Source organism: Xenopus laevis, chromosome 4L (assembly GCF_017654675.1).
Source record: "Xenopus laevis strain J_2021 chromosome 4L, Xenopus_laevis_v10.1, whole genome shotgun sequence".
In the NCBI taxonomy this organism is placed as follows: domain Eukaryota; kingdom Metazoa; phylum Chordata; class Amphibia; order Anura; family Pipidae; genus Xenopus; species Xenopus laevis.
In genome coordinates, this window is record NC_054377.1 from 124,315,641 (window position 1) to 124,342,656 (window position 27,016).

General features: G+C 40.5%; 1 protein-coding gene across 1 annotated transcript in view; it reads left to right on the forward strand.

The window, feature by feature from the left end:
- The window catches only part of dag1.L (dystroglycan 1 L homeolog), a 160,888-nt gene that overhangs the window by 22,086 nt on the left and 111,786 nt on the right, over positions 1-27,016 (forward strand). Inside the window, exon 2 of the mRNA XM_041589212.1 lies at positions 17,770-17,821. The gene's annotated coding sequence lies outside the window, so the exon portion shown is untranslated. The remainder of the gene's footprint in view (positions 1-17,769; positions 17,822-27,016) is intronic.

Here is a 27,016-nt window from a genome sequence, read left to right on the forward strand (position 1 = left end):
TTAGTAACAGCATTAGCCTACAATCCACTGGGCACAAATCAGTTGAAGATGTAGATACAACCAGTTGCATAACTGGATGTTACTGGGCTCCACAGCAGATTAATATTAGGGCCCCCTATAAAAGTTGACCTGTTATTTAAAAGGGTGGTTCGCCATCAGGTTAACTATTAGAATGTTAATTATTTACCTTCTTCTTCTGACTCTTTCCAGCTTTTAAATGGGAGTCACTGACCCCATCTACAAAAACAAATGCTCTGTAAAGCTACAAATGTATTGTTAAAGCTAGTTTTTATTATTCACCTTTCTATTCAGACCCTTCCCTATTCATATTCCAGTCTCTTATTCAAACCAAAGCATGGTTGCTGGAGTAATTCTGACCCTAGCAACCAGATTGCTGAAAATGCAAACTGGAGAGCTGCTGAATAAAAAACTAAATAACTCACAAACCACAAAAAATAAAAAATGAAAACCATTTACAAATTGTCTCAGAATATCACTCTCTACATCATATTAAATGCTCATTTAAAGATAAACAACCTCTTTAATTAGGGTATCATGGGAACCCCCTGTAGTCATAGGTAGTGATGGGAGAATCTGTTCCGTTTGCATTCTGCGAAACTCGTTAAACTCTGAAAAATTTGGGTAACGCGTTGAAGTCAATGGGTGTCAAAATTATTTTGACACGCAACAATTTTTATACAAGTGACAATTTTTAAATGTGTGACTTTTTTGTCCAAATGCATTAAAATCAATGGGCGTCTAAATACGCGTGAAATTTTTACACAAGCGACTTTTTTGTCGCAGCAAATTTTTTCGCCGTGAATACATGACTGCCGAATAAATTCGCCCATCACTAGTCATAGGGTCTACTATAGTTCTACCCCTCGATATAGTTCTACCCACTTAAGGGTGGTTTTAATTCCAGGTCTTACCAGTACTTGCATGAAATTCATCAGAGCAGCTGAAACAGGGCATTGCTACTTGGTGCAAAATGTTAAGTAGTGTGAAAAGACACAAGTCCTTTTGTGAAAAGCATCATACACAACTTTGCTACCATTTTATCAATTTGCATTTGCACTATACTATCCACGAATATAACTTGTCTATGAATGGCTGAGTTTCTGCCATATATCGTTTGGAAAAGCCCATCGGACCATCCGAGGACCCTACACAGGGGCCAAAAAGCTGCAGACTCGGTCTGTCGGCAGCTATTATTGGTCCATGTATGGACAGCTTTAGACAAGAGTAAAGGTTCAAGCCAAACCAGTCAGCTGATCTATGTAATTTGTACTTTTACCAAGGCAAATTTCTGTCAATGGAAGGACAAAAATGACTTTACTCCTGCTGTAAAACTGGCCTTTTTTCCTAAGGTAGCAACTTGTGCTAATACCTGGTTAATAATATTATGTTTCAGAAGGAGTTATCTTATAGCAACCTGTCTCTAAGGCTTTGCGTACCAGAAAAGATGATTGAATCAAAAAGATCTGCAGGCTTAGAAAGCTTCCGGGCACACTCATGATACTTGCATGCAGAGCTGCTGATTTGTGCAGGAATAAGTAGGCTGAATAATTCACAGGCCCTAAGGTACCAACTCGGAGGCAAACATACGAAGAGTGCCAGGAATTAAATACATATCTATCAAGGGTTTTCAGGCAGAAAGCAAAATCAGAAGTATGATGAAGAATGCCATCATATCCTGTTTCTATTTCTTATCATTCAGCATGAAAGAAAAGTGGCACTGGTTCCTGCTCCAAAATAGATTCTTGACATAGATCGGAAACACATTCTCACATCATTTTATGTTCAGAATAAACTGAAAATCTATTTACCAAATGTGACGGATAGAAAAATATTTCACAGTGGCATTTCTGTGGATCAATAGCTGTTTATAGCACAACTACTGCAGTACCTGTGATGGAACCTAATGCCCAGGTATGAAGAGCCGTTTGGGATGGTACCAGCTAGGTTGGAAACACAAACCATAGCATCACAATTAAAGGGGTTATTCACCTTTAAATGAACTTTCAGTATGGTGTAGAGAATGATATTCTGAGGCAATTGTAATCGGTTTTCATTTGTTATGATTAGTAATAATGAATAATAATGATTAGAGTTATTTAGCTTTTTTTTTTCAGCTGCTCTCCAGTTTGCAATCTCAGCAATCTGGTTGCTAGGGTCCAAATTCCCCTATACAACCTCACCAGCTTTTATTTTTCAGGCAACTGTTTAATAAATTCAAACTATCAGAGGTTTCAGAAAATAGTACGTTTTTTTTCATTCATGTTTTTTTTTCCGCGTTTTCCTTTAATAAGCATTTAGTACCCGTGGGCAAGGTATATTTTCCCCTTCTCATGCATGTTTTAGGCAGCAGCTGCCATTAGAAAGTCATCTGAAATCTGGCCAGTGGCCCATTGTGGAAACAGACACGCTCAAACTGGCAACAAATTTGCTGAGTCAACCTCCAGAAGATGTATATGGTGGGTGGGCTACAGCACACAAGCTACACAGTTACCCAATTTGTAGCTGAGATGGATAATTAGCAGGAGCTATGGGAGAGTTCATCTTCAAATGAAATTGTAATATGATGTGGAGATTGATATTCTGATATTTCTGATATTTGCAGCTGGCCTTATTTGCCCTTATGTTGAGTGCTTCTACAGCTTGAACTTTAGAATGTTGACTTGTTGGAGTTAGAGACCTCAATAAAAACAAAACAGACTAGTACTGCAGCTAGATTTTTATTGCTTTCTGTTCAGGCCCGCAATTCAAACCACAGCCTAGTTGTTAAGGAATGGGGGACCCTAGCAACCAGATCTAAGATTACTATGTGACACTTCAGTTCCAACTCATACTGACATTTGTAGTCATTACTGTGACTGTAGACAGCAGTGGACTCTGTGTGAAACATTGAAGCGAATAGGTCTAATAGGGTTGGAAAACTGAAAAAAGACATACTGTAGGCCTACAATAACACAATGGGGGGTCATTTAGGTAAGTGCACAGGTGCTAGAGCACAAAGGGGTGCAAGAGTGAGTCCCTTAACACATTTGTGCCCCAAATTTGTTAAGTGAAACATCTTTCAGTACAGAAAGCAGTGTTAGGGGGCACAGGCCTGCCCTGTGATGCAGGTAGGGAGTGGGTTAGGGGAACATCTATGTGCTGCCCCTCCCCAGTGTTGGAGTGGGTGTCTGGGGGCCCACTGGGGCCCCAAACTTTTCTAGTTGCTGGCGGCCTCCACCAAAAGGCCCCTAAACACACCCCATCCCCAATTGTGCCACCTTGCATGCTTTCTACTTCATCCTTGCAGCTGAGAACAGGTTTGGAGTGGAGCACCAAAGGTATCTGGCAGGGAGCCGGGAGTGGGTCTGGGTCGGCGGAACCCACAAGTGCTGGGGCTCACTGGGTTTTATTCCAGTGTCCAACCAGCTCATCCCAATCCTGTCCCTGCAGCCCCTAACCAATGCCTTACTAACTAATACAGTCAGCATTATATTGGTGGGGCAAATGACAGAAGAGGAGCACATAGACCTGCAGCAATTCCTAAAGAGTAGAACAAAGTGTGCACAATGCAAAACATTTACTTTTTTTGCACTTTTCACACTGCATTATGCAAGGTGAATAACAGCTAAAAAGGTTGATTTTTTTTTTTACATTCCGCTTTCCATCTATACGGCTGTGGCCGAGCGCTAGCAGCTGTGGTGGCTTTTTATTTGCTGTAATTGTTGGATACAGTCCTAGCCAACGTCATTTAACAAAGGAGACTGATGCTTTATGTACACACTTTTGCAGTGCTGCTCCAATCAATTTCCAATCCCATTGTCCATATACAAAACCTCTGTAGAGAAAGGCAGGAATGTTGATTTTAGCAAATAACCTTAAGAGCTGGATTTTAAAGTGCTGCATCCCAGATAACTATCTTAAGAGAAGATGTACACAAAAGGGTGAATCTGTTACTGCTGTAAATTCTTCACTGATATATAGGATTAATGCAAAGAGCTTGCAATCTTGTTTCCATGTTCCTCACAGGAGGGCCTTGTTGTATAAAGCTGATGATCATCCTTGCCAAATTTGTCTATCTTTAAATAGTAACTCCTTCTATACTTCTCATCACAGGGCTCATAATAATTATGGACTTGCAACAACTTTGTGTTCAGTATCTTCACAAAGGACCAAAGCTCTGGAACCTGATCATTGTCTCTTCATCTGCCTATTGGCCTCTATTATCAGATTATCCAACAAATCAGACCACTGATACAGGGACCATCTCTAGAGAAGAAGGAGGAAGGTGCAGCACCTATCATTTCTAGGTCCCCACAGATAGATTAAATGTCCATACAGAACAACTGTTTATCAACATAACTGAAGGACAGTCTGCAGAAACTTCCTCCCAGGTGGTCTACACAAACCAGCCATGGCCAGTTTGCAATTTAGGCAGTATCTGGCAGACTTCTAACAATATCATTCAATGTGCGGCTGGTGTTAATCTATCCCAATCTCCAGGTTAGACTTCAGCTCGGTGACTTTATGACAAAATGACCATTTCAGCCAATTAATAAGCAAACTCCTTACTCCTAAGTAACTTTATAAATGAGAAGTTTTTCTAGGCCAGATATCATTTCAGACTTTATATCACTATGGAAGTGTGTCTCATCTTCTGTGTTGGCTGCTCAACTCTGGTGTGATTGGGGTTACCACCTAGCTGGTATTTTGCCAGCCTGGTCGGCAAAAATGATGGTTGATCCCAATGTTATTAATAGGGAAAAAAGAAAATATAGGAAGGCCGGTATTTTTTTCTGGAAAAGGTGGCAATCCAAGGTGTGATTAAACTAGCTTCTGAGGGGCGTAAGGGGCCCTCAGCTTGTATGACCCAGTTGCTGTGTACATAGTCAACTTTAAGGCAGTTCTCTGCCCAGCAAATGAAAAATATAAATATCACTGATACCTATACATCTATTCAAAGAAATATACATGTCAATGACCTTCTGTTTTGCCTTACATTTTTGCATTACTGTTAGACAAACACAGGGTCGGACGGGAGGTGTCCTGGCCCACCTTTGCTGCCACATCAGGGGCCCACACACAACCCCCAGGTCTCCTGTCCCCCCTTAACCCACCTCCAGGGACCCACCACCCAAGCCACAACCCCCCTCTGCCCCCCCCCCCCCGTGCATGTTTTCCCTCCATTACTTAGTGGTAACTTGCCAATGTTGTTTTGATATTGACATGGACTGTGATCAGAATGTTGATGTTTACATTTAATTTATACCAGTGTTCACTGAAGTATAATACAGAATACCCACAGGCAATTCTTCCAATCTATAGGGGTCATTTATGATGAACGTGCCACTAAGTACAGAGTGACGAGACGCATACAAAGTACAATGTTTTTTTCAAACACAATGCAGCATTTTCCCAGAATTTCAGCATCATTGTCAGTTGTGTGTGTTGGGGGATATCCTCCTCAAGGCAAGTGATAATTTCAGGGCACAAATATCTTGGTGAATATCTTTGAAGTGCGTGCAGGTGATCTTGCACTTTGCACTTGTGCCAGCCTGTGAATAATTGTGCCTGATTGCAGTAATAACATTGTGATAGTGTTTTTGAGAGAGAGATATTGTTAATAACAGACAATTATTACCGCAGCAGTAAAAGCATTGCACTCTCTGTATTTGCTGTACCTGGATCTCATTTGCTCTCTAATGTTGTCATTTAAAAACAATTATAAAACTGATATTTGTTCGGTCAGCTTATGATATCTAATAAATGCAAGGCTGCAGATGCTCTGCCTTTTGTTGTCCTACTAATTAAGGTACACAGCCAGTACCATAATAATTTTGTTTCTAGCAAAACGTCTACTTGTCCAACCTGCACCGCAAAGCCTGAAACCCCCCCACCCACTGCAAATTGGACTTGCTAGGGACATCACTTACAAGGCTGACAAGCTGTATCCAGAACTCTGAACAACAAGTGATGAGAATAGGCTCATTATCAGCCCACGGTGTTTAGCATGGTTTATTTTAATTATGGGTTACGCTTTTGGAGGGTGGAGGAGGGATATAGATGGCAGTAGAAGTTACCTAGCAGCAGGGCCGGAACTAGGGGTAAGCAGAAGAGACGGGTGCCTAGGGCACAAAGTTGAAGGGGGCACAGGGCACCTACCTCTTCCAACCACTTACCCCTATCCTGGGCCCTCTTCCACACACTATGTACCCTCTCTGGTGCCCCCTCCTGATGTCAGCGTGCGATGGAGCACGCATGATGTCGGTGCGCTAAGGAGCGAGCACAAGGGAGGGGGCGAGGTGGCCAGCCAGGTTGCCTGGGCATCTGACTGGCTTGGCCCGGCTCTGCCTAGCAGACATACTGCATATTACAGTACTGATCACTTATAGTCATATAACAGGATGAATGAACAAAGCAGTAGAGGGCCATAGGGTTAGCTTTGCTCCATCCATTGACCCTTGTATCTATACTGTATATGACCTGTTAAATAATAAAGCAGCAAAGAAATCATAGGAAATCATAGGCTTTTTTGGTATTCAACATGTCTCCAAATAGTGTCCCTTTTTCTGCAGAGTGTAAACACTATCCCCCATATGTAATAAAAGGCACTAAGTTTGCCTTAGAGTAGTAACTAATAAGATGTTTGCTTTTAAACAGGTGACCAGTAAATGCTACATGCTGATTGGTTGCTCTGGGTTACTGCTCCTGGGCAAACGTAGTGCATTTTATTACATAACCCTCTTTATCAGGTATCTCCTAATGCTACTCAAGCACAGTCTACACTAATTTGTCCAAAATTTTGCCCTTCAGTAAAAAAGAGGCCTATACTAAGTAAGTTATAAACACAGAACTTTAGAACATCGTGGGGGGTCATTTATAAACACTGGGCAAATTTGCACCTGGGCAGCAAGGCCAAAACTAGGGGAAGAGGCAGCTGCCTAGGGCGCAACTATTGGGGGGTGCTGGGTAGCTACCTCTTCTGCCTACTCCTAGACCGGACCAAGCACTAGACTTGCGCCTGACAATGCCCCTGCCGCATGTGTTCTCGAAAGCTGTTGTCACGCATGCGCGAGCACTCATGCATGCACATGAGATGGGGATGGGGGGCGAGCTGGCTTGCTGGGTTGCCTAGGTCTCCCGGCCAGCTAGGCCTGCCTCTGCTGGGCATTAACCCATGGCTACCAAACGGATGATTGCTTTCACTGCTCAACCTTCAGCTGGCTGGAAAAAGCTAATCACTGATTGGCTGCTATGGGTTACTGCCCGGGTGCTAATTTGCCCAGTTTTTATAAATGAGACCCAAGTATACAGATGTGTGTGCTTCAACCACCTCACAAGAGTCCCTTTCGGTCAGAGTGCAGAGCAGTCTACAGACCCTTGCCAGGGGCCAAATATATAGCAGAAAAGAGAAAAAACTGCAGCACCTCTTAGTTGCAAAATGTGAAAGTTTGTGTTTATTGGTCAGTAACCAACAGGCAACGTTTCGGGCCTTGTCTTGCCCTTTCTTAAGCCTATCAGGCAGGCTTGAGAAAGGGCAAGACCATGCCCGAAACGTTGCCTGTTTATAAATGAGACCCTTACTGTGGCAACCTTTCCTGTGGGTGAATGAATGCCCCTGGGCACCTACTTCAGCTGCATCCTCATCCTACCCAGATACCACCACTGTACTAGCGCTTTAAGCGCAATACAGGGAGTTTAAAGAGTTGCACCTTTGAGGCACGGTGGGTGCTTTGTGCTTGTATTTATCAGCACCAGCTTTGCAAATGCCTCCTTCCGACACTAACAGGCTTCTTTATAATAAAAAGGTAAGTCTTGTTCAAATAGCCCTGCTTGTGATTCATTCCACCCCTTTCTGATGTAGGTAAAGTGTTGCTTATTCTCGGCAAACATATGCATGGAAAATCCAAGCCTGAACACAAAGACCTATGTATTTAGGCAAGGCACATTATCATAAGAGATTTGCTTCCTACCTCCTTCTTTTAATTTATTTGTATATATTGCTCTAAAAGTATAATGGTGTTCTATACATTATAACATATACCGGACATCGGCCAACGGTTGACAGCTTTTGAATGAGAGGCAAATAAATCTTAGTGGCCCAGATACGAAACTTTAGCACTTCTGCCGCATCCATACCATGTCACTTCGTGCAAGATGGTGAATAACAGATTCCCAAGATGCTTTTGTAGGAGACATAAGCTTCTCTGCCCTGGCCCTGATGTGTGTGTCTGGCACCTTTGGAAGCAGGTATTCATCCTGACTGAGAAATGCAGCAGCAGAAAGTCAACTATTATGCATTGCTGCAATTAGGAATACACCAGGTTCAGCATTCTACCAAATCCCAGGGCATAATTCAGATTCAGACAAATTCGTACTGTTCAGCTAAACCTGAATCCTTAATTCCATGTGGCTTTTACTGTTTCCCTGGCAGTGCTTAGTGACATTAGAGTTTGCATTTCAGCATTCGGAATAATGTTTTGTGGATGATTCAGTATTTGGCCAAATCCATGAATTTAGCATTTGGTGCAACTCTAAATATGATTTCTAAATATTATGTAATAATGATTAAAAGGCTCAGTGGTGGACAGTGGTGTCCAAGGCCCAGTGGGGCTGTGATCTCAAGGGCCCACTCCCCAATCATCCTCCCCATTGCATGTGCTGTATATAGGGTTGCCACCTGTCTGGTGTTTTACCAGCCTGGCAGATAAAAATGATGGTTGATCCCAAAGTTATTAATAGGGAAAAAATAAATATATAGGAAGGCCAGTATTTTTTTCCAGAAAAGGTGGCAACCGTAGCTACAGTATGTAGTGTACCTCATATTGCCTTAAATGAGAACCAAAAGCCACTAATGAAAACCCCTAAACCCTACCCTCCATAGTCCCCCCTCCCTGTTCCCCCCACACAGGTGTTAATACCTGTAAATGCCCCATAGTCTTTATTTTCCCCTCGATGTAGAGTCAGCGCAGCAGAGCTCACGGGCGCCATCTCCCATCGCTTCGGGAATCTTCTGGTCCCTTCGGCAATTTCCATGGCTTTGGTGCATGCGCAGTTGTTTGGGACCGGAATATTGCTACAACTGCGCATGCGCCGATACGGTGATTAATTACTGAAGATTCCCGAAGCAGTGAAGATGGCCCCCGTGAGCTCCACTGCACTCACTGACTCTGCATCAAGGGGTAATTAAAGGCTTAAGGGCATTTGCAGGTATAAACTCCGGTGTAGGGGGGAACAGGGAGGGTGGACTATGGAGGGTGGGGGTAGGGGTTTTCATTAGTTGGGGGGGTTTGGTTCTCCTTTAAAGGAGAACCACCCGCACAGGTGATAACTCCAGTAATTGCCCCTAATCCTGTAATTACCCTTCATTGTAGAGTAAGCGCAGCGGAGCTCACGGGCACCATCTTCTTCTTTTTGGTAATCTTCGAAAAGCAAACGCCATATCAGCGAATGCACAGTTCCGGAGAACTGCGCATGCACTGAAAGTGATGGAAATAGCCAAAGGAAAGGAAGAAGACCCGAAGATTACTGAAAAGAAGAAGATGGCGCCCGTGAGCTCCGCTGCGCTTACTCTGCAACGAGGGGTAATAAAAGTATTAGGGGCATTACTGGAGCTCTCACCTTTTATTATATGGGGGGCTGAATTCTTCTTTAAAGGTGTGGTTCAACTTTAAGTTAGATTTTATAGAATGGCAAAGTCTAAGCAACCTTTCAAATGGTCTTCATTATTTATTTTTTTACAGTTTTTTTAATTATTTGCCTACTTCTTCTGACTCTTTCCAGCTTTCAAATAGGGTTCAGGGATCCCACCTAAAAACACATGCGCTGTAAGGCTGCAAATCTATTGTTATTGCTACTTTTATTACTCATCCTTCTACCAGTAATATTACTCATATTCCAGTCTTTCATTCAAATCAGTGCATGGTTGCTAGGGTAATTTGGACCCTAGCAACCAGGTTGCTTAAAAAACATACCGGAGAGCTGTCGAAAAAAGCTAATAACGCAAAAAACACAAATAATTAAAAATGAAAACCCATTGGCAAATGCAATGATGCTAGAAGCATGGGGGGAATGCTGTATTGTGGGTAAAAAACACACACTCAAAATTGCACTAAGCCTACTGCACATGCAGCTGTATACGACCTTTATATTAAAATTCATGACCGTATAAAAAATGTTAAAATCCGTGATCTGTATAAAAGCACTCGGCCTTTGACTTCATGCTTTCATATGGTCATGGAACTCCTCTGCGACTTATAACATCCATATATTTTGCAATAGAGGGTACTTTATTCACTATATAATGTTCAGCAGTTATAGGAATCCCTAATCTGTTGCCTGAGAATGAAATGTTTTACAGTATATTTTTCTCCTGTACAATTTTTTATTTTTCCATCAAAACTGCCTCTAATTAGAAACATATTGTTTGCACAAGCGAGGCACAAAGGAATTTGGGCTTTGAAAATTGAAGAAATATTGGTCATCATCTCTTCTAATTATGTCCCAATTTTCGGAGAAGATTGTGGCAATCAAAAGGCTGTGTGTGCTATTGCCCTTCAGGCTACAGTGTTTTAAACAATGAGTTTCACATAAGACCTGTGACATAATTAATGCCTTATTATACAGATTCAGTAACAGCCATAAAGCACAACAGAGCTGAATGCACCGCTTGGCCTTAGGATAAATGGCAACACGTGTGATAAACAAAACTGAATTGTTGTTAAATAATACGATAAAAAACCCACAAATACCTTTTGAAAATTGTCTTTAAATACCAAAGTCTGCATCATACTGAAAGTTAATTTAAGGTTGTTCTCTACTTCAAGGGTTTTTTTCTACTAAGACAATCACAATTTGCACAACCAGTTATCATAAAGTGTGTCTTCCAGTTCTATATCTATTATATTATTTTTATATTTGTAGCAGCGCTAACCACAATATTCTAGGCCCTATTCTATCAAGGCATGTATTCAAAATGTACTTATGGCGGGGCTCTTTTTAGCTTAGAGGCGTCTCTGTTTATGATTTATCCACATTGTCAGTATGTCAGTATGTCTTTAAATACAGATATAGAATGCGGAATGCTCTGAACCTGGGTTTTTCCAGATAAGGGGTCTTTCTGTAATTTGGGTCACCATAATTCTAGGGGCAGATTTATAAGGTTCAAATGGTAAATTCTAATTTTCGTGTTGGTTGTTTGGTCAAACTCACATTTTCGAGTTGGAAAAAACCAAACTCTAATTCGAATTAGAGATTTATCATACCGAATTCGATAGGTCACCACCTAAAACCTGTCAAGTTCATGCAGAAATCAATGGCAGAGGTCTGTTTTCCCATATGAAGATGTTAATAGCCTTCCTGACTTTCTAGTTTTTTTCAGTAGAAAACTCGATTCGAGTTGCGTTCAAATTCGATTTGTACGGTCTATCCTATTTGATCGCATTATATAAATCTTAAATAAGATACCCTTCGAGTTTCGAGGTCATTCGAGTTCATTTGAGGTAAAAAAAAAAAAACCTCTAACACTCAACTTATGTTAAATAACCCCCTTAGTCTACGAAAAAATATTTTGATAATAACATTAACTAAACCCAATAGGCTGGTTTTCCTCCAATAAGGATTCATTATTTCTTAGTTGGGATCAAGCACAAGGTACTGTTTTATCAATAAACAGAAAAAGGATATCTTTTTTTTAAATTATTATTCTTATTCAGAGCTTTCTGGATAAGGGGCTTTCGATAATGGATCCTATACCTGTACTAAAGTCTGCATCATGCTGAAAGTTAAACTAAGGTTATTCTCAACTTTAATGTGAATTCTCCACTTCATAATCTATATTTGTGTTTAGTAGTGATGGGCAAATTTATTCGCCAGGTGCGAATTTGCGGCGAATTTGCGCGATTCGCCGCCAGCGAATAAATTTGCGAAACGGCAACGAAAATTCGCTGGTGAGAATTTTTTGGCGAAAATGCGCTGGCGTCCAAAAAACGGACGCCGGCACCAAAAAAAAGGAACCCGGTATAAAAAATGAAATTTTTCGGACGAAGCGGTATAGGCCTTGGTGCCCTCTTGCAGTTCAGAATGAACCTGTATGACCAGTTTATTCCTTTCACATGTAGAAGCTTGTGTAGCAATTCTATATAAGTAAACGAGAGCAAAAAAAATGTTTTTACCTTTTAATTCCTCTTTCACTCCATTGGCCATTTATACATACTTTTACTTATTTGTCTACCTGTTAAATAAGAAACCTCATTCTTTGCATGAATTAAAATGAATGATTTTGAGTGAGACAGTATATTCTTGGGTTACTTCAAAGGGTCCCTGACATGCTCTTGAAAAGAAGATATTAGTTACATAGCCATTAGGTCCATAACAAACGTGCATCCATCAAGTTCAGCCATTATTCTAACCCTAAAGGAAACCAGAAAAATATTTTAACCACTTGAAGTCTACTGAAATCAAGGGGGAAATTCCATTTTGGACTTCAAATAGGTTGTCATAGTCTATGCTCCATTAACGTTGCAGCAACATTGTTATTATATATAACAATTATAGGGGACCATTTATTAAACCTCGATTTTTTTCTGGTCGAGGTTTGTAGGGGAAAAACTTGAATTTTTTTTCGGAAAAATAAAAACTAAAATTTTTAGCAATTTATCATACTCCATACCCAAAAATCCGAAATCCGAAAATGCGCCATCTCAAACCTGTCGAGGTCATGTAGAAGTCAATGGCAGATGTCCCTGAAGTTGTTTCTTGACATTGTGATCATCGCTGGATAATTCGATAAAGTCAGGGTTTCGGAAAGATCGTTTGATTCCGGGGACAATTCATACAATACAAATTGATGATGGTTTTTTTTTGTGGTGTTTTGTCGCTCCGATTTTTCCAATGAAAACTATTGATCAATGAGTTCAAATCGTGGAAGGGAGTTTGGTTGGATTTGTTTTCATAAAAAAATTAGATTCATTTGAGTTTTAGTAAATGTGCCCTTAGTATTATTATATACTAGACATTAAGCCTGTTAAATTAACGGGCGCTAGAACATATGTAGAAAATTCGCCAGAGACGGTCCGTGGGGCACATGCGCAGTAGAGCAATCCCACGGACACAGGGACTGGACGCAGAGACACTTCAACTTTATTATATAGCATTGCTAAGCGCATATCCAATTTTTTTAAGCTACAGATACTACGCCTATGGCACTACATATCTTTACTACCCTTTCTGTGAAAACCCTTCATGTGGTGTAAGATGAAAGCTCCTTTCTTCCAGTCATTCTCATGTCTTTGAGAAGCTCTTTTGATTAGAAGTTCTGCGTATGGGTTACAGTAGAGACCCTTGTTATATGTCTGCAAGGTCATTAAATCACTTTGTATGCTCCTTTTTTCTACTGAAGACAATCTCAAATTGCACAACCAGTTATCATAAAGGAGGTCCTCCAGTTCTTTATTAGAAGCCAGAATATTCTAGGTGAGATACTATGAAGGATTTGATATGGGGCCCTTTTTTAGCTTCTCTGTTTATGACTTAACCACAATGTCAATTTTGGAATTACACATTGGGCCTGATTCAATTCAGTGAGAAAAAGATATCTCATGGTTTATCACATGAAATCTCACGGACAAGATTTAAATCGAGGGAAAAACTGTTCTCCAAATTTAGTTCCAGTTTTTTCTCCTAGACCTCAATAGAGTTTTCACGTGATACATTGCGAGATATGTTTTTCTGAATTGAATTGCATCTCAAATTGAATCTTGTCCATGAGTTTTCATGTGATAAACCTTTTTCTTAATGAATTAAATCTGGCCTATTATTTGGATGCTGCCAGATGTTAAAAAGCAGACTCACATACTTGTCCTTGAGATATCAGACACCTGGCTGGAGTAATGACCAGGAGGAAGATAGAAGACAGGAGTACCTGCAGATCTAAGACAGACATAGGTGGATTTTAATAAAGACTAGGGGAGGCTAAAGTTGGCCATAGATGTAAAGATCTTTAAAAGATCTTTTTGTTATCGTAAGACCACGATTCTCTCCAAACGATCGTTTAAATGTACGATTTGTCCATCAACTAAAAAGACCATTTCAGGAGATATTGCCAGGAAAACTGAGGGTAGCTGCCTGCTTGGCTCTGCAAACATAAATAGATTTCACTGGGACCGATAAATTGTTTTTAACCTTGCCGATCAATTTTCTGACAGATGGAGACGAAAAATCATAAGATGTATGATCGTTCGATTCCCACTAACTTCACGATAATTTGACGGATTGGTCGGATTTTGCTAAAATCAGTCGTTCACAAAAATCTTTGGGGCAAATTCACTAAGCGCCGAAGCGCCTAACGCTAGCGTCAATTCACTAGCGTTGGGCATTTTTGTTACTTCGCAAATTCACTAACGAACGCTGGCGTAACTTCGCTAGTGTTACTTCGCACCCTTACACCTGGCGAATTTGCGCAACGGACGTAACTATGCAAATTCACTAACATGCGCATTGTACTGAACGCTACCTTTTACGCTAGACTTCCTTCGCCACCTCAGACCAGGCGAAGCGCAATAGAGTAGATAGGGATTGCTTCAAAAAAAGTCCCAAAAAACACTGGCGTTTTTTCTAAATTATGGGTGATAGGCTGAAAAAGATCGAAATTTTTTTGGGGGCTCCCCTCCTTCCCTCCTACATTTCCTAACTCATGGCAACTTAACTATACAGTGGGCACATGTGTAGGGCAAAATAAAAATTTTATTTGATGTTTTGAAGGTTTCCCAGGCATTTGTAGTGCTGCTACATATTCCTCCATTGAAATTTGAATTTGGCGCTGTATGCAAATTAACCATCGCTAGCGTAACTTCGCTTCGCTTAGCGAATCAACGCTAGCGCAACTTCGCAACCTTACGCTACCCCTGAGCGCAACTTCGGATTTTAGTGGATTTGCAGAGCGCTGGCGAAACTACGCCTGGCGAAGTGTGGCGAAGTGTGGCGAAGTGCGGCGAAGTGTGGCGAAGTTACGCCTGGCGTCTACGGGAACCTTAAGCCAACTCCAGTTGAGATTCCTACAATACAAACGATCTAGGTATGACACTTAAATGATTCTGCCATATGATGTTGGAGGTATTTATACATGGAAATGGCGCTCTGTTTATCTTGCTATGTGTTCTGGGAAATATTATACATGTTTTGATGACACATTTAACTCACCATGTGCTTATTTTATATGGCACAGCATTGTATTTTTCCTACCCTGCAGGAATAAAAGGGAAATTGGCACTGCATTTAACTTGCCAGGTGTTTTTGGGTATTATAGATGAAATTGCCATGTGTTCTGGGGACGATATACATGGAATTGTTACTTCATTTATCCTGCTGTATATTATTAATAAGAATGATCTTATTTATTTTATGTGGTCTTGGATATTCTACATGCAACCAATACTACATTACCCTGCCATGAGTTCTGGGATAAAATTGGCCCTGCATTTATCATGCCTATCCTGCCTTTATTTTCCCCCAAGCATAACAATTACCCCCAACTCTGAGCTGATTTAGCAGAAGATATCTGTACCCAAACCCAGGATCTTGGCAGGGCAGAAATCATTCCACAAATAAGGAATAACAAAGAATTCACAGATGGAAACAAGCAAGAGGACGTCCACATACAGTAAATTTCCTTCTGTGATCCTTGTGCCTCCAGCAGTGTGCATAGAATTAGCAGCAATATCAATAAGTGAAAATAATACATCATTTAGACTTTACTTTCCATAGACCCAGAGCGCATAGATTTAATAGCAATATAAATGAATATAATACCAATACTGTGTATGGAGCCATTGCGCATAGAATTAGTAGCAATATATGAGAATGAGAATACTTAGAAGTGTAGCACCACAATCTTTCTGGATACTTTATTGAAAGCAAGTAAATTAGCTTGACCTCGTGCAGATTCCGAACGATAACATTTTGTCCAAATTTGCATTCAAGCACTTTTCATATTTTTCAAGAGTCTTTCTCTCCATGGAAGTCAGGATTAGACATCTGTAATTTCCTGTTTGAGATTAGGTCCCTCAATTGAATAACAGCAGCACATTTACCATGTGAACAAGTGTATTAGGGTAAAATGCAGCGCTTTCTCCATAAGATGTCTTTGTGGGCCCAGGTCATTAGGAGCCCCATGCTAGAGTAATTACCATCAGAACTGTCTACATCTAATTGCTTTAAGTGGGCCTGGATATTAGGTTCACTGGTGGGCCCTGTCTGACACTGCAATAAAATGACAGCAAATAATGAATTCTATTTCAGGTCCCATGATAAATTCAATAGGCCGATCTGGTAGGCAATAGCAATAGAGTAACTCAGCAGGGGTTACAGAAAGGGTCCAGTTAGTCACTTTAATTCAGAAAGCTAGCAGCTTAATCTCAGGGCCAATAAAGCAAATGATCTGATAAGCAATGGGTTATCCATGAACTCTAATAGCAGTAATAAGGAGGTGGACAATGCAGCATAGATTGTTGCATGAGGTGCTTTCTCAACACCCATAACAACATAAAATCATAAAATGACAGGCAGGTGCTGCAGTGAATCACTAGGACTGCTTCCTTAGGAACACACATGGATAAAGAATATTGTTGGCCTATGACCTTCCCTTTATCACAAGGAATGTATCCCAACAAGTATTAGAGTCTTACGTGCTTGTGCTTTAGTGCTGTTCCCACCAGACACAAGAGAAAGCCCCAGAAGCTGTAACTTGTGAAAAGTGACACCCAAACACCAAGAAGTAAATCGTCGTTCTTCTGTTTGTCTCCTCTCTTGCTCTCCTGAGTGCTACATTCTCCAGGAAGGTGTTATTCTCACTTTTCACTCACCTCTGTAAGCTCCCAACAAGTCCAACATATTCAGAGGCTTTGTAGATGGCACGCAAGCAGCAGACTTGTGTACAAGATGTGATGGATTTGTGCATTATATGACTTGGAGATATACAAACATTGATGTGTATTTCAGAGTGGTGAACACAGGCCCCAATTTGACTTCCTATAGACTAAACTGGTGGAGTTTACACGCTATCCCAGCTTAATCCTCTGAACCGTCTTTGACCCATAATCTTCTAGTAAACAGCATTTTTACTGCTTCCAGGTATTCCAAGTTGCAACATGCAGGCATTTCATTGTAGCTTTACATCACCCATCCCTAGGTATTCATTATATAAATACAAATAAGTTTCTCAATAAACTACCCCTATCTGCCATCTTTATTATAGCAGAGATAGGCATACCTTACGTCTAGTAGATAATCATTGAAACATGAAATAAACCCAATAGGCTGGATTTGCTTCCAATAAGGATTCATTATATCTTAGTTTATATCAAGTACAAGGTACTATTTTATTATTACATAGACAAATATCATTTTCAAAAATTTGGATTATTTGGATAAAATGGAGTCTATTGGAGATGGCCATCGAGAATTCAGTGCTTTCTGGATAACGGGTTTCGATAACGGATCCCATACCAATAAAAAATAATCTAGCTCATTAAAATATAAAATATATATATATTAATCAACTTTTGTTTTATGGCCTGTTGTCTTGTGCTTTAATATAGGTTTGGACTGCTTGGTTACTTCCAATATGCTTTTGAATATGACTTGTTGCATAAGAAGGAGAGTCCCTTTGTCCCTATTATAACCATGTACTGTACATTTTCCAACTGGACAATTTTGACTTGTTACCATTCTTGCACATGATTTACTAATGTATATATATTCTCTTCTATATTGTAGGACTGGACTAAGCATTTCATATGTCAGAACCTACAAAATCCATGGGCTGAAGGTAGGTCCTCCTTATGTACATTTTAAGAAATGTGAGTGTTGTGTGAATTTCTACCCTGTAAGTATCATATTTAGCCTTTAATTCTGTAGAAATCATGTATCAATGTATGATGCGGTCATGCTCTCTCCCATTCATTTCAGGCACAGTGGGGTTACATCAGAGTTTATAAAATAACCTTTCAAACCTATTGCCTTTTGGCAAAAGATAAGTGCATTAGGGGTGCTAATTACAAGTCTCTCCCTTGAGCATCACTCAGGTGGCCATTTTATGAGCACATGGGAGATCTCACTATGACTGATCTGCTGGCTGATTCACGTGTCCTTGTGAGAGGATTTCTATAAATCCTGCTTTGTTGATTTGGCTTCAGCGCTTATTTTGAGGCTTGTTGAAGGAACATGTTTGCTAAATCACTGTTTGACAATCCATGGTTCAAGTACCTTTGCCAGTATCTTGTAAGGTCACTGCCCATCCTCAGCAAGCCATGGTATGTCCTGTGCCCCAAAAAACATAAACGACTAGCATCTGGCAATGCATCCTCAGTTTGAACAGGGAACATGCTAGTTGGTGGAATAATATACTTAAATTAGTAACTACAGGTATGGGACCTGTATCTGGAATGCTCAGGACCTGGAGATTTCCACCTAATGGATCTTTCCGTAATTTTTATCTTCATACTTTACATCTACTAGAAAATCATGTAAACATTAAATAAACCCAACAGACTGGTTTTGCTTCCAATAAGGATTAATTATATCTTTTGGATGAAGCACAAAGTAATGTTTTATGATTATAAAGGAAATACTTTATAAAAACTTGGATATGCGAGACACACTTTCTGTAATTCAAAGCTTTCTGGGTAACGGGTGTCCATATAATGGATCCCATATCTGTATTTACATTTACTTCTGTTATACATATATGGTAATGACTATTTCCGATTATATATTTTATTTTTTATTGATTGATTAATTGGTGAATTAAAGATCCACTTTAGCATGAACAATTCAGGAAAATACTTACAATGACAGGGATTTCCTTGCTTTGGGCCCTTCTATATTCTTGTAATTGGATCAGGACACGATAGCAAGTATGACTAAGGGGAATGAAAAGGAGCTTGTGACCAGACTAGCAGATAACGGCATGGGTGAAACAGTGAGTGAGGCTAGTAACAACAGTAAAATTCTAAATAATGCAAAATCTAAATAAATATACTGTACCTCTGACTCTTAAATGGGGTGTTCACCTTTGAATTAACTTTTAGTATGATGTAGAGAGTTCAGTGTAAAAATAAAAACTGAATAAATAGAAAGGATGTGCAAAATAAAAAATGTTTCTAATATAGTTAGCCAAAAATGTAATGATTAAAGGCTGGAGTGCCTGGATGTCTAACATAATAACCAGAACACGACTTCCTGCTTTACAGCTCTCTAACTATGAGTTAGTCAGCGACTTGAAGGGGGGCCAAATGGGACATAACTATTCACTGAGTTTGCAACTGATCCTTAGCATTCAGTTTAGATTTAAAAGTAACAGTTATGGCCCATATGCCCCCCCCATCAAGTCAAACCAAGAGAGTTGCAAAGCAGGAAGTAATGTTCTGGCTATTATGTTAGACATCCAGTCACTGCAGCCTTTATACATTACATTTTTGGCTAACTAACTATATTAGAAATATTTTTAGTTTGCACAGCCCATCTACTTATCCAGTTTTTATTTTTATACTGAACAATTCCTTTAAAGGTGAACCACTACTTAATATTTCAATTAGTCACATCCATGTGCAAAATAAAGGAGCTACAGTGGCCCTTTAAGATCATCTGTGGCCCTAGGCATAGTAGTTGTTAAGGGTCCCTCCCTCCATTGCCTGTGAAGCCTCTGCCATTACTAGTGTGACTTTCTAGCTCTGGCAGGGCCCTAGACAGGAATCTTCTACATTATTCAGCTCTGCACATAGTTTCAGTTAACAAAACACTTCAATAGAGTTCAATAATAATTTGAGGCCTTTAGTGACGCAGATCAAATACAGTGCTAAGATATTCAGAGTATAATGTTAGGAGATCCATTTCTGTCACATCAGTAATGTTTAATTACAGCGTCCGTTATCCTTTATACCTGACCTAGAAGCCGCAGCGAAACTAAGGAAAAGCATATCTGTCTGATGTGTCCCGAAAGGTTTAGTGATTGTCCTTATTTGGGGTCAGAGAAATTTTCTGGCTTGTTATCGATTGGCTGCTGTACACGGTTTTATTTTTTGTATCCTTGCTTGGAATCAGCATAAGAGGCATAAGCTGCCTGAAAGTGGCAACCCACACTGTCTGATCTGCTTTCTTTCACCACCATACTGAATGCTTTGGAAGAGCACCTGTCTCACACGTGGCACAGCAGGTTACCCATTGTTCTCTTGTACACCTGCAACTTCAATAAGCCTGTCTAATGATGACCATACACTGGCAAATCCAGAACTTTTAGACTGAGTCGGAAGCTTATCTGGCTGTGTATGGTGCCCAGTGGCAGGCCTGCCTAACTGAGAAAATCTCATCAGACTGAGACAGGGTCGGACTGGAGGGTCAGAGGCCCACCTTGGCTTCCCCCCCCCGCCTCTGCCGCAACCCTCCTACAGGCCCCCCTGCGTACCAGTCCTGTAGTTGCAGGCGTAATTGGGGCCAATATCAGGGTGCAGTGCTGGTTGTAGACAGGTGTGGGTCTGGGTCAGCAGGGCCCACGATGGGCAGGGCCCATTTGTCCTCTAGGCCAAGTCTGACCCTGAACAGAGACCCATCGGACAAGGACTTTGATGAGGTCCTTCTATGAGCAGTCTCAGTAGGCCCCTATGGATAAACTGTATGTTGGGCCAAGAATCGAATCAGCCCAATTTGGGGCAGAATATGGATGGCCAAAGTGTGAACCCTGTCAAAAGAGCAGATCTGGCTGTGTATGGTCAACTTAAAACTGGTGCTGCATCATTCTTACCCAATATTCAAGTGTAAGTGTGCCCACACATCAGTTGCAAGAGATGCAAGTTGAAATGATCAATATGTGAGCAAGCATTGGATCCAGGACCACTATTAGAGTGTAGAGGTGAACTGCATTTATTGGGCCCATTGTAGATGGGGCCCCAAGAAGAAAACTGATTTACAGGTTGTGAAAAGGGCAGAGCTTGCTGGGAATGGAGTTGGCTGGATCATTGGTGGAGTTTTAGAGAATGACCAAGGGGGTCTGGTGTGGGACCACTCTGTGTGTAAAGAGCTTTTTTATTCTTACTGGGTTTCCATTTTACTAGGTGGCAGCCAGGGGTCCCAGGTGACCATTGGGCTAATAATTGAGGCCCCCTGAAGGATGGTCCTGCAAACTTAGCAGTATGGAGCCCCATGATTACCGATGGCAACCCTGATTGGGTCTGTTTGATATATGAAGTGCAAATTGTGAAGAAGACAATGTTGGCATGCCAATAGAGTGCCAGTGTCAGTAACGATGCTTGCACCTCATTTAACTGCCAAAAGTAGGAGTGCCTTTAGGTGTAAATCACAAAGTGAACCCTGAAGACACCACTTGCCCTGGACGGGTTTTAAGTAAAGGGCCCTCTTGCACCATGCACCCTCTGCAAAGTAGACACAACTGGCATATTGGCAATTACAGACAAGGGCAACTCAGCACAACTGAATGAGTTTTGACTGCCACACTGTATATAATGACTTTTATCTTTAGTGCTGCAACATGAGCCCTTATGTATTTCCACTAATATGCAGTCTGTACAAAAGTAGGTTATCTGCCCCCCTTAGGGCACGAAAAAAATGTGCAGCAGGACTAAATAAAATGGCAAAATATCAATCATTACATTCCTCTGCTTGCACTAGCACCCAGACCTGTCGTAAATATCTTCCAAGACAGACAAAACCATAATTCCCAGTCATGTAGAAATACATTTATCCCAAGAATAAACAGAGACATCTTCCAATCCCCGGAAGCTACCAGATAGATATATGATGTACTGAGCTATATATAGTATATATTACAGACACAATGGGCCATTCTCAATCATCTTCTCTGCTGTCAACCTCATTGGACCTGTCAGGGAGAGTAGGGAGTCACAGCTAAGAGCCATAATACTTCAAAAACTACAAGGCTGAGCTTTGGTTTTCCAGTTATAACATAGGCATATATCATTAATAAAACTCAAAATATCACTACAGAATTGCACCTTTGTTACCTACAAAGAAACTTAAAGGGGTTGCTCGCCTTTGAGATAACTTTTAGTATGGTGTAGAGAGTGATATTCTAAGACAATTTGCAATTTGTTTTCATTTTTTATTATTGAAGGTGTTTGAGTTATTTAGCTTTTTATTCAGCAGCTCTTCAATTTGCATCTCATCCAATCTGGTAAGAGTCCAAATTACCCTAGCAACCATGCATTGATTTGAATAAGAGACTGGAATATGAATAGGAGAGGCCTGAATAAATGATGAAAACCAATTGAAAAGTTGTTTAGAATTGGCCATTCTACAACATAATAAAAGTTACCTTAAAGGTGAACCACCCCTGATAAAAAATATATACATTTCTGCAGAGACCTCTTTCCTTTCCCGAAGGTCTCGGAAGACCAACTGGCATTTAGACAGTATGACATTTGCCAAATGCTTCTTCATACAATACAGCACCATGCAGCTGAAGTCTATAACATGTAAACCAGCAAAGGGGAAAGTATTTAATACTACAAATGGTAATAAACTGCAATGAAAAGAGTTTCCAGACAGCTTGACGTCAAAGGCTCCTTGGCTCTGTTTTGTATCAGGGGCTTCTTCTATTAAGGAGCTATAAAGTGAATGCCACTGAGAGCAGCTGTTAGGGGCAACGGCATGTGCAAGGTGGTCTTCAAACAGAGGGATGTAGAGATACAATAATGGGGGGAGAATGGTTGCCAGTTTTCTTTTTCCGTGTAATTGCCATTGTATATTGAATGGAGGGGGTGCTGCACAAGTCAGCAGCACCTTGCAAATAAAAGCGACTGCCAATCACTACCCCTCCTTTAACCCTTATTATATTTAGAAATGACTCGGAAGTAGCAGTATCCAAAACAGCTGCGTTGCTAAGAGACCTGTGTATCTGGGAGAGAGCGTTTGTGGCACTCAGATGGCAGAATGGGGAGAAAGGTGCTGAATCCGGCAGGCTGAGAAAACCTCAAGATCCGCATTTCACATGATATTATGCAATTATGAGTGTCGCGTAGAAATAAATATGTATTCATCTATAAAATATTGTGTCAGATACCTTACGAATCATCTTGTTCCCAGGTATGCGCCGGTTGTGCATAAAATGTCACGTAGATAAATGTTGGCAACATACGGCAATTAAAAGGACATAAAAAGATATAATTTTTACAGTTACTGCTATTTGATTACAGTTCTTACAGACTAGCTACCGCTCCAACCTAGCATGTTATTTTAGTGCAAAGGGTCACTGTACTCATCCACACCACATATAGCAAAGTCACTAAAAATGGTTACCCCCCAAAACCTGCATATGCACCTATCTACACTCTATGTTTTTTTAATTCAGTTAAAAAAACTATAGGGATTTCCACCATGAAGGACAGTAGCCTGGGGCACATGGGCACCAATGTAGAATATTTGAAAAATTCCCAACTCCTTAAACGTTATGTCCCCCAGTCACACTGCCTTTTCTCCATACCCTCATCCACAGCATTTAGCATTAAAGCATTTATACTACATGCTTTCTCTATCTTTAGTAGACCAGTTGGCAGTTTGGGCCAAGGTAGGCAGCTTTTCCTGAAAGGTCGGTTTAAAGGCCAATGAGGGTTTTTTGCCTCCCTTAAGTATAAGTTAAGTGTAAGGGTTCTTGAGGGCCTTGTATCAACTGGCACACCTTTTTCTACATGTCATAAATGAAACCCAATAAAGGGGGCATCTCAGGGGACACCCATGTCACAACCCATGTGTCATCCCTCCTGTATGCAACTCTGCATACAGAGACACTTACAATTCCTTGTGCTGCATTCTGGGTGTGCAACGTCTCAATGACAGATGCAGTAACCAGAGCAGGCCAGGGTCAGACTGGGCCGGCCCAGACCCACTGGCTGCTGCTGTTAGTGGCTTTGCTCCTTCTTAACCACATAGTGGGGGTGGCAGAGGGGGGTTGGACCCATGCGGGTGGTGCAGGGAGGGTCAGGGGCCCATGCGGGTGGCAGAGAGAGGGTCTGGGTCGGGGGGGTTGCTGGTTCAGTCAATGGCATTGGGGGCAAAAAAGCATAGAAGTATATATTATATTGCTATAAAGTTAAGCAGCACTTTGCATTAATTTATAACAAACAATAATTTTACAAACATGGGTTACAAAATAAAAATGGTATCCGAGGGCCCTGCCATAATTGTGCACCAACTACTGACAAAGAAGTAGACATCTGTAAAGCTGGTTTGAAGGAAAGTCTCAATCACTGGGTTGTGCCCAGTTAGGCACGCCCCCAGAAATTGTGTGTTAGGCTTAGCCTCCTCTCCTGCCTGCACCCAGAATAATTGTGGCAGCCCTAGTGCAGGCATATGTGGCTGATTTTGGCAAAGAAATACAAGATTTTGCTTTTCACAACAAAACCGGCTGTGTGTGTCTGTGACTGGGCCAACAATTATTCTGGGTGCAGGCAGGAAAGAATGCTAATGACAGTACAGGGGCTGATTCTCGGCCTGGGTATTTCAGCAGACCAATTTCCAGCCCCCTATGATGTTAGCCATACCAGAAAACTGCCCAGGCCAAGGAAAATTTCAGCAAGCACCTTAGAGCGATCCTCTTCTTTTTGTTTTTCTTTTTTCAACACCCCTGGGCTGACACTCGCAAAAGAGTGAAAAAGTCAGCTTTTTGTTGGACTTTTCACTCCTAACATTTTGCATCCTCCACTGAATAAGAATTTCCTTCTCCTTTAAAACTGTACCAGCCTAGGGTATTTTTTCAGAGAGCACCATAGATCAATCCTCTTCTTTGACCAGAAGCAACTCCAGCACACGTAACTTGCTCAAGTGATTCCTCCCGTGTTTAAAGGGATACTGTCATGGGAAAAAAAATTTTTTTCAAAATGAATCAGTTAATAGTGCTGCTCCAGCAGAATTCTGCACTGAAATCCATTTCTCAAAAGAACAAACAGATTTTTTTATATTCAATTTTGAAATCTGACATGGGGCTAGACACATGTACAGCAGAGTGAAAAAGGTGGCTTTTTTGTTGGGCTTTCACTCCTTTCCTTTTTCCTTTAACACTGGGACGATTGGATCTGTAACTCCAATATTTCCACAGTATAGCAAAAGGATCTGAAACATTTACAATTCCAGCTATGGAAGAACTACTGTACTACTGCTTCAGGATTGCTCAGCCAACAAGGAAGGGTGAAGGTATAAGTAGTTCAGTAACAGCAAAACTGCTAGTACTGAAGATATCATTAAATGACAACACCCAACATCTTGAGGGCCATTGACTGACTTACCTGGTCTTTTCAGCCTGCATTGCTTCCTCTCAGTTATTAATGAGTTAGATATCCTTTTACTATGCACCAGAAAGAACATTGTAATAACATGCTTGACCCATGGCCCAAACAGTCATCAATGTATTCTATAGTGGGTTTCCATCCCAACCTGCTTTAGGAGGCTATACCTTCACCAAAAGCCTAGGAGCATGGAGAGGACTATCCAGTAATTATCATTTGTGTGCAATACAGCAACACAATTTGCAGGCAGTGGCTTTACTACTAAGCAGGGAGCATGAAATATTAATGATTCCCGATGAGAGTTCAGGCGTATAACCCATGCAACGTACAGCACTCTTATCAGCCTGAGAGTGCGAGTCATTAATGTCTTATCACAGTCAAGTAGAAAGAGTTCCATCAATCCGCTTTAATTATTCACCCAGCAAAATAAGCTGGATTCATATTCTCAGAGGTCACCTGCCAATGCTGTACTTGTCAGGATTCCATGATCTGAAACTCCAGCACAAAGCTAGAATCTCCTAACTTAACACAGCTTGCACACAGCATCCATAGGGGCCTAGCAGTGTCATGCAGTAACGGTGATCCCATGTGTTTAAAGAACTATATATACTATATATATATATATATATATATATATATATTTACCCTACTGACACAGAATACTGATCTTTAAATGTAATCATAGTTGATATGGGAACTATTCTCCAGCCTACGTGGGATCTTGGGTCTTTCTGTATTATGGAGCACAATGACCTAAGGCAAGTAAAAAACATTAAGCCATTATTTTTTCTAAGACCTGTGAGTGCGAGCCTCCTTCTTCTCTACATTTAACTTTTGGGCTTTTTGCACCATTACCATTATACGTGCTGTGCCGCGGAATCCTGCAATCTACCTTTATATATATATATATATATATATATATATATATATATATATATATATATATATATATATATATATATATATATATATACACACACACACACAGGTATAGGATCCGTTATCCGGAAACCCGATATCCAGAAAGCTCCAAATTACGGAATGGCTGTCTCCCATAGACTTCATTTTATCCAAATAATCCAAATGTTTGAAAATGATTTCCTTTTTCTCTGTGATAATAAAACAGTAGCTTGTACTTGATCCCAACTAAGATATAATTAATCCTTATTGGAAGCAGAACCAGCCTATTGGGTTTATTTAATGTTTAAATATTTTTTTTTTTTAATAGGACTGGTTTCTGGGCAATAGCTCATGTACCTGTAATATCATTTCATTTATTGGCTGTGTAAAACCACCCTGTGTGATGTAACTTTAAAAAGGTGCGGGAGGATTCGCATTTGGGAAGGATACAAATAATTACAAGGGTGTTGCACAGTAGTGTAATGGCTAAAGATTTGCAGACATGTATATACGTGTATAAAGTTTTTAGGTTTTGTGTATGTGAATATGAATTTTTGATTTATTCGGTATTATGAGTATGGGACCTGTAATACAGAATGCTCGGGACCTGGGGTTTTCCGTATAAAGGGTCTTTCTGTAATTTGGGTCTTCATACCTTCAGTTCACTAAGAAATCATTAAACATTAAATAAACCCAACAGGGTTGTTATGTCTTCAATAAGGATTCATTAAATCTTAGTCAGGATCAAGTACAAAGTACTGTTTTTTATTAGAGAGAAAAGGAAATCATTTTTAAACATTTGAAATATTAAG